A 9,246-nucleotide genomic window follows, 5' to 3' on the forward strand; every position below is an offset into this window, starting at 1 on the left:
TGGTGACATTTCTGTGCGGAAGAGAACGATGCGTAATCGCAGTGATCTGTGTGTGAGTGGAGCATTGTCACTGTTCTTGGCCGGTGTGGCAACAGAGAATGTGAGCGGGTACCCTTATTAAATACAGAATTAGCTGGTGATAACCGCTGCCGACTTAAATATGTCCATGGATCTCGGTATCTGTATGCTTGCAAATTCACCAAAATCGCGTTAGACCAGCGGTCCACCTTGCGCCAGCAGTTAAACTTGGTCTGAGTAGGCATAAGTTTAAATCAACTTTATGCCACCAATTTGTCACTTCATCAGGCCCATGTCCAAGCACACTCCCTCTACTACGCGAGAACTCCCCGCTTGGTACAGACTGGTTTGCCAAATTGTCAAACACGAGCAACGAGCTTTGCGCTTGCAGAAAAATGAGGATATGCCAGCATTTGTGTCCCACCAAACAATTATGAAAATAGAGCCCCTAAAATTGCATTCGTTGTTTGGTCATGTGCTGTGCTCAAGCGTAGTACACTTCCCTGGCCCCAGCACAGTAAGAAGCGATGGGATTGGGAACCACACGTGGACGTTTTCTGACAGTTAATGATAACCACCTGCTTGCATGATAGAAATAAAGAACTAAAAATCATTGTCAAAGTCAAGGCCCACATTACTGCAGTAATGCATGAACATATTCATGGTCATTCAACATACAGCGGCTGAAATAAGTATTGACACCTCACCATTTTTCTCACTAAATATTGCAAAGGTGCTATTGACATGAAAATTTCACCAGATGTTAGGAACAATTCAAGTAATCCATACATACAAAGAAAATAGAACAAATAAAATCAGAAATTAAGTTATGTGTAATAATGTAAAATGACATGGGGAAAAGTATTGAACATGCCAACTGGTATTTATTTAATACTTTGTACAAAAGCCTTTGTTTGCAATGACAGGTTCAAGACACATCTTGTATGGAGAAACTAGAACATGCATTGCGCTGGTGTGATTCTGGCCCATTCCTCCACACAAGCAGTCTTCAAATCTTGAAGGTTTCGTGGGCTTTTTTATGGACCTCGAGTTTCAGTTCTTTCCATAGATTTCCGATTGGATTCAAGTCAGGTGATTTGGCTGGGGTATTTAGCAGCTTTATTATTTTTTTTCTTTGAAACCAATTGAGAGTTTCCTTGGCAGTATGTTTTGGTTCATTATCCTGCTGAAATGTCCACCCTTGTTTCATTTTCATCATCCTCGTAGATGGCAGCAGATTTTTGTCAAGAATGTCTCAGTACATTTGCCCATTCATCCTTCCTTCAATAATGTGAAGTTTACCAGTACCATTTGCTGAAAGCAGCCCCACACCATCATGTTCCCACCTCCGAACTTCACTGTTGGTATGGTGTTTTTAAGGTGATGTGCAGTGCCATTTCTTCTCCAAACGTGCATTATGGCATCCAAAGAATTACATTTTGCTCTCAGCAGACCAGACTATATTCTCCCAGTATTTAACTGACTTGTCCAAATGTTGTTGAGCAAACTTTAAACGAGCTTTGACATGCTTTTTTTTTTTCCAGCAATGGGGTCTTGCGTGGTGAGCGTGCATACAGGCACTGGCAGCGGAGTACATTACTTACTGTTTTCCTTGTGACAACAGTACCTGTTTTTTTTCCTCCAGGTCTTTTTTAAGATCTCCACATGTGGTCTGATTATTCTTTGCACTCCTCTGTCAGAAATCTTGTGAAGAGCACCTGATCGAAGCAAATTTATGTTGGGATGATTGGCTTTCCACTTCCATATTATTTCTCAAATCTTTCACCACAATAAAATTGACAAGGAAGTGTTTGCAACCGTTATGTAGTTACAGTACCAAATGCAGCCCTGTGGGGGGCACAAGCCAGTGCAAACTGTAGGGCAGTCTCAAGCCTGGATAAATGCAGATGGTTCTGTCAGGAAGGGCATCCAGCTTAAAACTTTGCCAAACAAATATAAGCGTTACTCCAAAGAATTCTATACCGGATCGGTCGTTACCCGTGTTAACAACGTCCGGCACGTGGGTGAAACCCGGTTCTTAGGCAGAAAGAGAAGAGGAACGCACAGATACTAAAACTGAATGTGGGGACTTTGAATGTTGAGACTGACAGGAAAAGCTCTGGAGTTGGTTGACATGATGATTAGGAGAAAGGCTGATATATTGTGTGTCCAGGAGAGAAGGTGGAAAGGCACTAAGGCTAGAAGTTCAGGGGCAGGGTTCAAATTATTTTACCATGGTGTAGATGGGAAGAGAAATGGAGTAGGGTTATTCTAAAGGAAGAGTTATCTAAGAATGTCTTGGAGGTGAAAAGAGTATCAGATCGAGTGGTGAGGATGAAACTTGAAATTGATGGTGTTATGTATAATGTGATTAGTGGCTATGCCCCAGAGGTAGGATGTTACCTAGAGGTGAAAGAGAAATTCTGGGAGGAGCTAGACGAAGTACAACCCCAATGCCAATGAAGTTGGGACTTTGTGTTAAACATAAAAAAAAAGCTGGGACATGGTCATGTCTACCACTGTGTTACATCACCTTTTCTTTTAACAACATTCAATAAACGTTTGGGAACTGAGGACACTAATTGTTAAAGCTGTGTAGGTGGAATTCTTTCCCATTCTTGCTTGATGTACAGCTTCAGCTGTTTAACAGTCCGGGGTCTCCGTTGTCGTATTTTGCGCTTCATAATGCGCCACACATTTTCAATGGGAGACAGGTCTTGACTGCAGGGAGGCCAGTCTAGTACCCACACTCTTTTACTATGAAGCTACGCTGTTGTAACACGTCCAGAATGTGGTTTGGCATTGTCTTGCTGAAATAAGCAGGGACGTCCATGAAAAAGACGTTGCTTGGATGGCAGCATTTGTTTCTCCAAAACCTGTATGCACCTTTCAGCATTAATGGTGCCTTCACAGATGTATAAATTACCCATGCCTTAGGCACTAACACAGCCCCATACCATCACAGATGCGGAGGTGAGACAGGCTCTCAGTGGACAGGTGGAGCTTCCAGAAGACTGGACCACCAGCCAGCCAGAGTGATCAGAGAGACAGGCAGGAGAGTAATTGTTGTATCTTCTGTTAGGAAATGAGAGAGGGAGGCTTGGTGGTCGAAAGTACAGGAAATCATACAAGAGGTAAGCTAAGAAGAGGTGGGACACTGAGATGACCGAGGAGAGGTGAAAGGAATACATGGAGATATGACGTAGGGCGAAGGTTGAGGTGGCAAAGGCCAAACAAGAGGCACATGATGACATCTGTGCCAGGTTGGACACTAAAGAAAGAGAAAAAGAGCTATCCAGGTTGGCCAGACAGAGGGATAGAGATGGGAAGGATGTGTAGCAGGCTAGGGTGATTAAGGGTAGAGATGGAAATGTGTTGAATATGTGCCAGTAGTGTGCTGGATAGATGAAAAGAATACTTTGAGGACTTGATGAATGAGGACAATGAGAGAGAAGGAAGAGTATAAGTGTATAAGTGTGGTGTACAAGGAATTGTCAATAATGAGTGAGGGGGAAGTTAGAAAGGCACTAAAGAAGATGAAAAATGGAAAGGCAGTTGATCCCGATGACATTCCTGTGGAGGTATGGAAGCATCTAGGAGTGGTGGCTGTGGAGTTTTTGACCAGTTTGTAGAATAAAATTCTAGCAGGTGAAATAATGCCTAAGGAATGGAGGAAAAGTGTGCTGGTGCCCATTGCTAAGAAAAAGGGTGATGTCCAGAGCTGTGGGAACGATAGAAGAATAAAGTTGATGAGCCACACAATGAAGTTATGGGAATGAGGAGTGGAGGCGAGACTCAGGACAGATGTATTTGCGAGCAACAGTATGGTTTCATGCCTATAAAGAGTACCACAGATGCATTATTTGCCTTGAGGGTGTTGATGGAGATGTACAGAGAAGGTCAGAAGAAGCTACATTGTGCCACAGCTGCCCCTCACGTTGTCCAGCTGCCTTGTGTCAACCGTCGAGACCTTCAAGTTCCTGGGAATTACAGTCTCTCAGGACCTGAAGTGGGCAACCAACATCAACTCCGTCCTCAAAAAGGCCCAGCAGAGAATGTACTTCCTGCGGCTTCTGAGAAAGCACGGCCTGCCACCGGAGCTGCTGAGGCAGTTCTACACAGCGGTCATCGAATCAGTCCTGTGTTCTTCCATCACAGTATGGTTTGGTGCTGCGACAAAAAAGGACAAACTCCGACTGCAACAGACAATCAAAACTGCTGAAATGATTGTCAGTACCCCCCTACCCACCCTTGAGGACTTGCTGCCAGAACTAAGACAAGAGCGTGCAAAATCCTCTCGGACCATCCGCATCCTGGTCACCAGCTCTTCCAGCGCCTTCCCTCAGGTAGGCGCTACCGATCAATGCAAACTAGAACTAGTAGACATTCCAACAGCTTCTTCCCTCTTGCAATCAACTTCTTAAACAGCTAACCTAAAATTCCATTGCAACATGCTGCACTATTTGCATATCTGTTGTTGACCAATACTGGCCACTCATGCCATAGTAGCATCTGCTCCATTTGCACACTGATTGAGGAGTATCTGCAACATTTGCACAACCATTGTCCCAGATTATCACACTTTAAACCGCATACACTCCTTGAAGTCTCGGCGGCCTTTGCACAATGGTCATTGCACCGGACTATTGCAATATTAGTCATTTGAACTGATGATTTGCTAAAAACAATAAAGTTTATCAGTTTGAACATTAAATATCTTGTCTTGGCGGCAGGGTGGACGACTGGTTAGAGCGTCTGCCTCACAGTTCTGAGGACCGGGGTTCAATCCCCGGCCCCGCCTGTGTGGAGTTTGCATGCTCTCCCCGTGCCTGTGTGGGTTTTCTCCGGGCACTCCGGTTTCCTCCCACATCCCCAAAACATGCATGGTAGGTTAATTGACAACTCTAAATTGCCCGTAGGTGTGAATGTGAGTGCGAATGGTGGTTTGTTTGTATGTGCCCTGCGATTGGCTGGCAACCAGTTCAGGGTGTACCCCGCCTCCTGCCCGATGATAGCTGGGATAGGCTCCAGCACGCCCGCGACCTTAGTGTGGAGAAGCAGCTCAGAAAATGGATGGATGGAAAAACAGTTTTGCGCAAACGACTCTAAATCAGTCTGGCATGCATTCCAATCGCGGACTAATTACAAGCGACGATCCCCCCAAGCTGAGAACAATAGCACACTAGCCAACGACTTGAATACCTTCTACTGCAGATTTGAAAAGGACAGTTTCACACCACAAACCCACCCGGCCGCAGCCGCAACCACAATCACACCTCTGACCTCTGCGTTAACCATCCATGAACAGGATGTGAGACGCATCTTCAAACAACAAAAGATTAACAAAGCGGCAGGCCCGGACCATGTGTCCCCATCCTGCCTCAAAGTCTGCGTGGAGCAGCTCGCTCCAGTCTTCACTCAGATCTTCAATAGATCTCTAGAACTGTGCGAAGTTCCATCCTGTTTCAAACGCTCCACCATCATTCCAGTCCCCAAGAAACCTGCAATCTCGGGTCTGAATGACTACAGGCCTGTCGCTTTGACATCTGTGGTCATGAAGTCGTTTGAACGTCTCGTGCTGGACCACCTCAAGAGTGTCACAGGTCCCCTGCTGGACCCCCTGCAGTTTGCCTACCAAGCGAACAGGTCTGCGGATGATGCAGTCAACATGGGACTGCACTTCATCCTAGAACACCTTGAGAGTGCAGGTAGGTCGCGAGGATCCTGTTCGTGGACTTCAGCTCACCGTTCAACACCATCATCCCTGAACTCCTTTCATCCAAGCTTCTCCAGCTCAGCGTCTCACCTGCCATCTGCCAGTGGATTTACAGCTTTCTGACGGGCAGAACACAGCAGCTCAGGCTGGGGAGGCCCCCTCATCCACACGCAGCATCAGCACTGGGCCGCCCCAAGGTTGTGTCCTCTCTCCGCTGCTCTTCTCTCTCTACACGAACGACTGCACCTCAGCGAACCCGACTGTCAAACTCCTGAAGTTTGCAGATGACACCACTGTCATTGGCCTCATCAAGGACGGTGACGAGTCTGCATATCGACAGGATATCGACAGGAAGCGGAGCCTGGAGCTGAACACGCTCAAGACTGTAGAGATGATCGTGGACTTCAGGAGGCATCCTTCGCCACAGCTGCCCCTCACGTTGTCCAGCTGCCTTGTGTCAACCGTCGAGACCTTCAAGTTCCTGGGAATTACAATCTCTCAGGGCCTGAAGTGGGCGACCAACATCAACTCCGTCCTCAAAAAGGCCCAGCAGAGGATGTACTTTCTGCGGCTTCTGAGAAAGCACGGCCTGCCACCGGAGCTGCTGAGACAGTTCTACACAGCGGTCATCGAATCAGTCCTGTGTTCTTCCATCACAGTCTGGTTTGGTGCTGCTACAAAAAAGGACAAACTCCGACTGCAACGGACAATCAAAACTGCTGAAAGGATTGTCGGTACCCCCCTACCCACCATTGAGGACTTGCACGCTGCCAGAACTAAGACAAGGGCGTGCAAAATCCTCTCGGACCCTCCGCACCCCGGTCACCAGCTCTTCCAGCTCCTTCCCTCATGTAGGCGCTACCGATCAATGCAAACTAGAACTAGTAGACATTCCAACAGCTTCTTCCCTCTTGCGATCAACTTCTTAAACACCTAACCTACAATTCCATTACAACATGGTGGCAATTTTTTGACTTGAGTTCGTTGTCACATTTCTGTGGGGCCAATTATGTATTACTCGTGCACTCACTGTAGTTGTCTCGCCACGCTGCACTATTTGCATATCTGTTGTTGACCAATACTGGCCACTCATGCCAGAGTAGCATCTGCTCCATTTGCACACTGATTGAAGAGTATCTGTAACATTTGAACAAACCAACATTGTTCCAGATTATCGGACTACTCGTCACTTTAAACTGCATACACTCCTTGAAGTCTCAGTGCCCTTTGCACAATGGCCACTGCACCAGACTATTGCAATATTAGTCATTCGAACTGCTATAAGTGCTAGAGGACTTTTTTTTTTTTTTTGCACAATTGTCAAAAAAATAAAAAATGTACCGCCATTACCAGATAACTAGCAACCCTTTACTGCTCAGTGACTATTTATTTATTTATTTATTCATTTATTTATTTTTTTGTCAATGTCTTTTTGTCTCCAAAGTGTTCTGTAAATTGACTGTCTGTTGTCGTACTAGAGCAGCTCCAACTACCAGAGACAAATTCCTTGTGTGTTTTGGACATACTTGGCAAATAAAGATGATTCTGATTCTGATTCTGATCTTGTCTTTGTAGTGTATTCAATTAAATATAGGTTGAACATGATTTGCAAATCATTGTATTCTGTTTTTATTTATGTTTAACACAACGTCCCAACTTCATTGGAATTGGGGTTGTAAAAGCTATCCACGTGAGGATGTCAGGACAAGCGGTTATCATCACTCATGAATACGTTCACTGCGTAGTACGTTGTTCCTTGCACGAACAAATCACTCATTGTACGAGTTCGCAGTGCACTTCCACATGAATCACTCATGGCAGAACAGTTCACTACATATGTACTAGTAGGTTGCTCCTTTGGGGTGCGCAAACAAAGAAGTTAAAAAAACTAACACTCTTGGCTAACAGTACATTCAGTTCCCTTCAGCACATTCAGTTCAATAGTACATTCAGCTTGTCCCTCCGCCGGCTGCGAAGTGCTGGCTGATGCTGGCTCCTTATTTGTCATTTGCCGAAGTGAGTGACAACGGCGTATCACAGATCACATGGCAGTATGTTTAGTGAAGTCCTGCCCCCACCTGCATGCTGGCTGCTCTTTGGTCATTCGCTGAAGATTCAGAAGTGAGTGAAGGCTTCTTGATACTCGCGCAGGCGGCGACAGCGCTAATGTCACTGCGGCTATCCCGCGCACAGTTTGCCTTTATACTTGAGCGCAACTCATGCGCGTTGTTTTGAAAATGTGCTGCACTTCTCCAAGTCGGGGGTGTCGCTACAGCTGGTATTGGCTAGGACACCACATGGTGGAGTTTCCTCTGCATTTTATGGCCAATTCCGGAAGCCGTTTTTTACTTTTTGGAACAAGGAACAAAGAAACAACAATGGCAACCGTGGAACAGTGCCTGTCAGAACAAATGGACCTTGATGACCAGATGATAATTCTATTGCAAATTCGATCAAGAAGGCGCCGGCATAGGTGGTATGTGGGGCTGAGTAGCTGTGTACGTCATCACAGCATGTGACTAAAACGGACCAATCATGAGACATGATCTCCACGGCATTTTGCGCAAGGCGACAATTTGTCGCAAGTGTCGCATAGGGCCACACTGCCCAATGTGTCGGTCACGTGATGCAATGCGAGCTCTGTCACCCGCCCAAACGCGGGAGTATAAAGAGGCCTTGACAGAGTGCTACAGCAGTTCCTTTACACTCCCAGCCGACTCGCTCATGGCAGCGGTCAAGCTTGAAGAATGAATCATTTCATAAACGGATTCAGCTCAGTACGTTTACTAAACACATTCATTCTTTTGAACGAAACATTCATGAATGAAAAAACACTAGTGTGTTTTGAGGTCCGTAACATGAGTACACCATTTGTCGTGGGTATAGAAGCATACTCTGCCACTTTTCGTTTTCCTCTATAGCTCCGTGTCGCGGTCCGCTCTGTGTAGTTGGAAGCCGGGCAGCAGTTGCAAAGCCAAGTCTCTGTGAAGCAGAGGGTGGCAGAACGAGCAGTCTTTACTGGTCTTTGTGAGGAGAAGCTCATCCTTTTTGTTAGGTAGAGAGCATAGATTTGCAAGGTGACAGAAGTGGCGTTCGAAATCCTTGCTGTGGCAGCCTGACCAGGACGCCAGCTCGCTTTCCGCTATGCCATCTACACCTCCTCCTTGCACCATAGTACACTGAATATGGTCCTTAGTTTTAGAATAAGGACCTTTGGTAGGAAGCTCTATGAAAATAGGCTTATGGTCAGACACCCCTTGATCGTAGGCTTGTAAGTTTTTTATGGGGGTAGGTGCACCTCGGTGCATGTTGCCAGTTTTTACTTAATTGCTCACTAGTTTTCAACCTTCAACCGTACAATTATCCACCGAACAATCAAGGTCACATTTGTCACTAACCTCCTCCGCGGTAAAGCAGCTAAATGGTCCACCTCATTATGGCACAACTCCTTCCCGGTACTTCAGTCATTTGATTCCTTTTCTGCCGAACTGAAAAAAGTCTTTGATCATCCC

Source organism: Phyllopteryx taeniolatus, chromosome 5 (genome assembly GCF_024500385.1).
Source record: "Phyllopteryx taeniolatus isolate TA_2022b chromosome 5, UOR_Ptae_1.2, whole genome shotgun sequence".
Classification (NCBI taxonomy): Eukaryota; Metazoa; Chordata; class Actinopteri; order Syngnathiformes; family Syngnathidae; genus Phyllopteryx; species Phyllopteryx taeniolatus.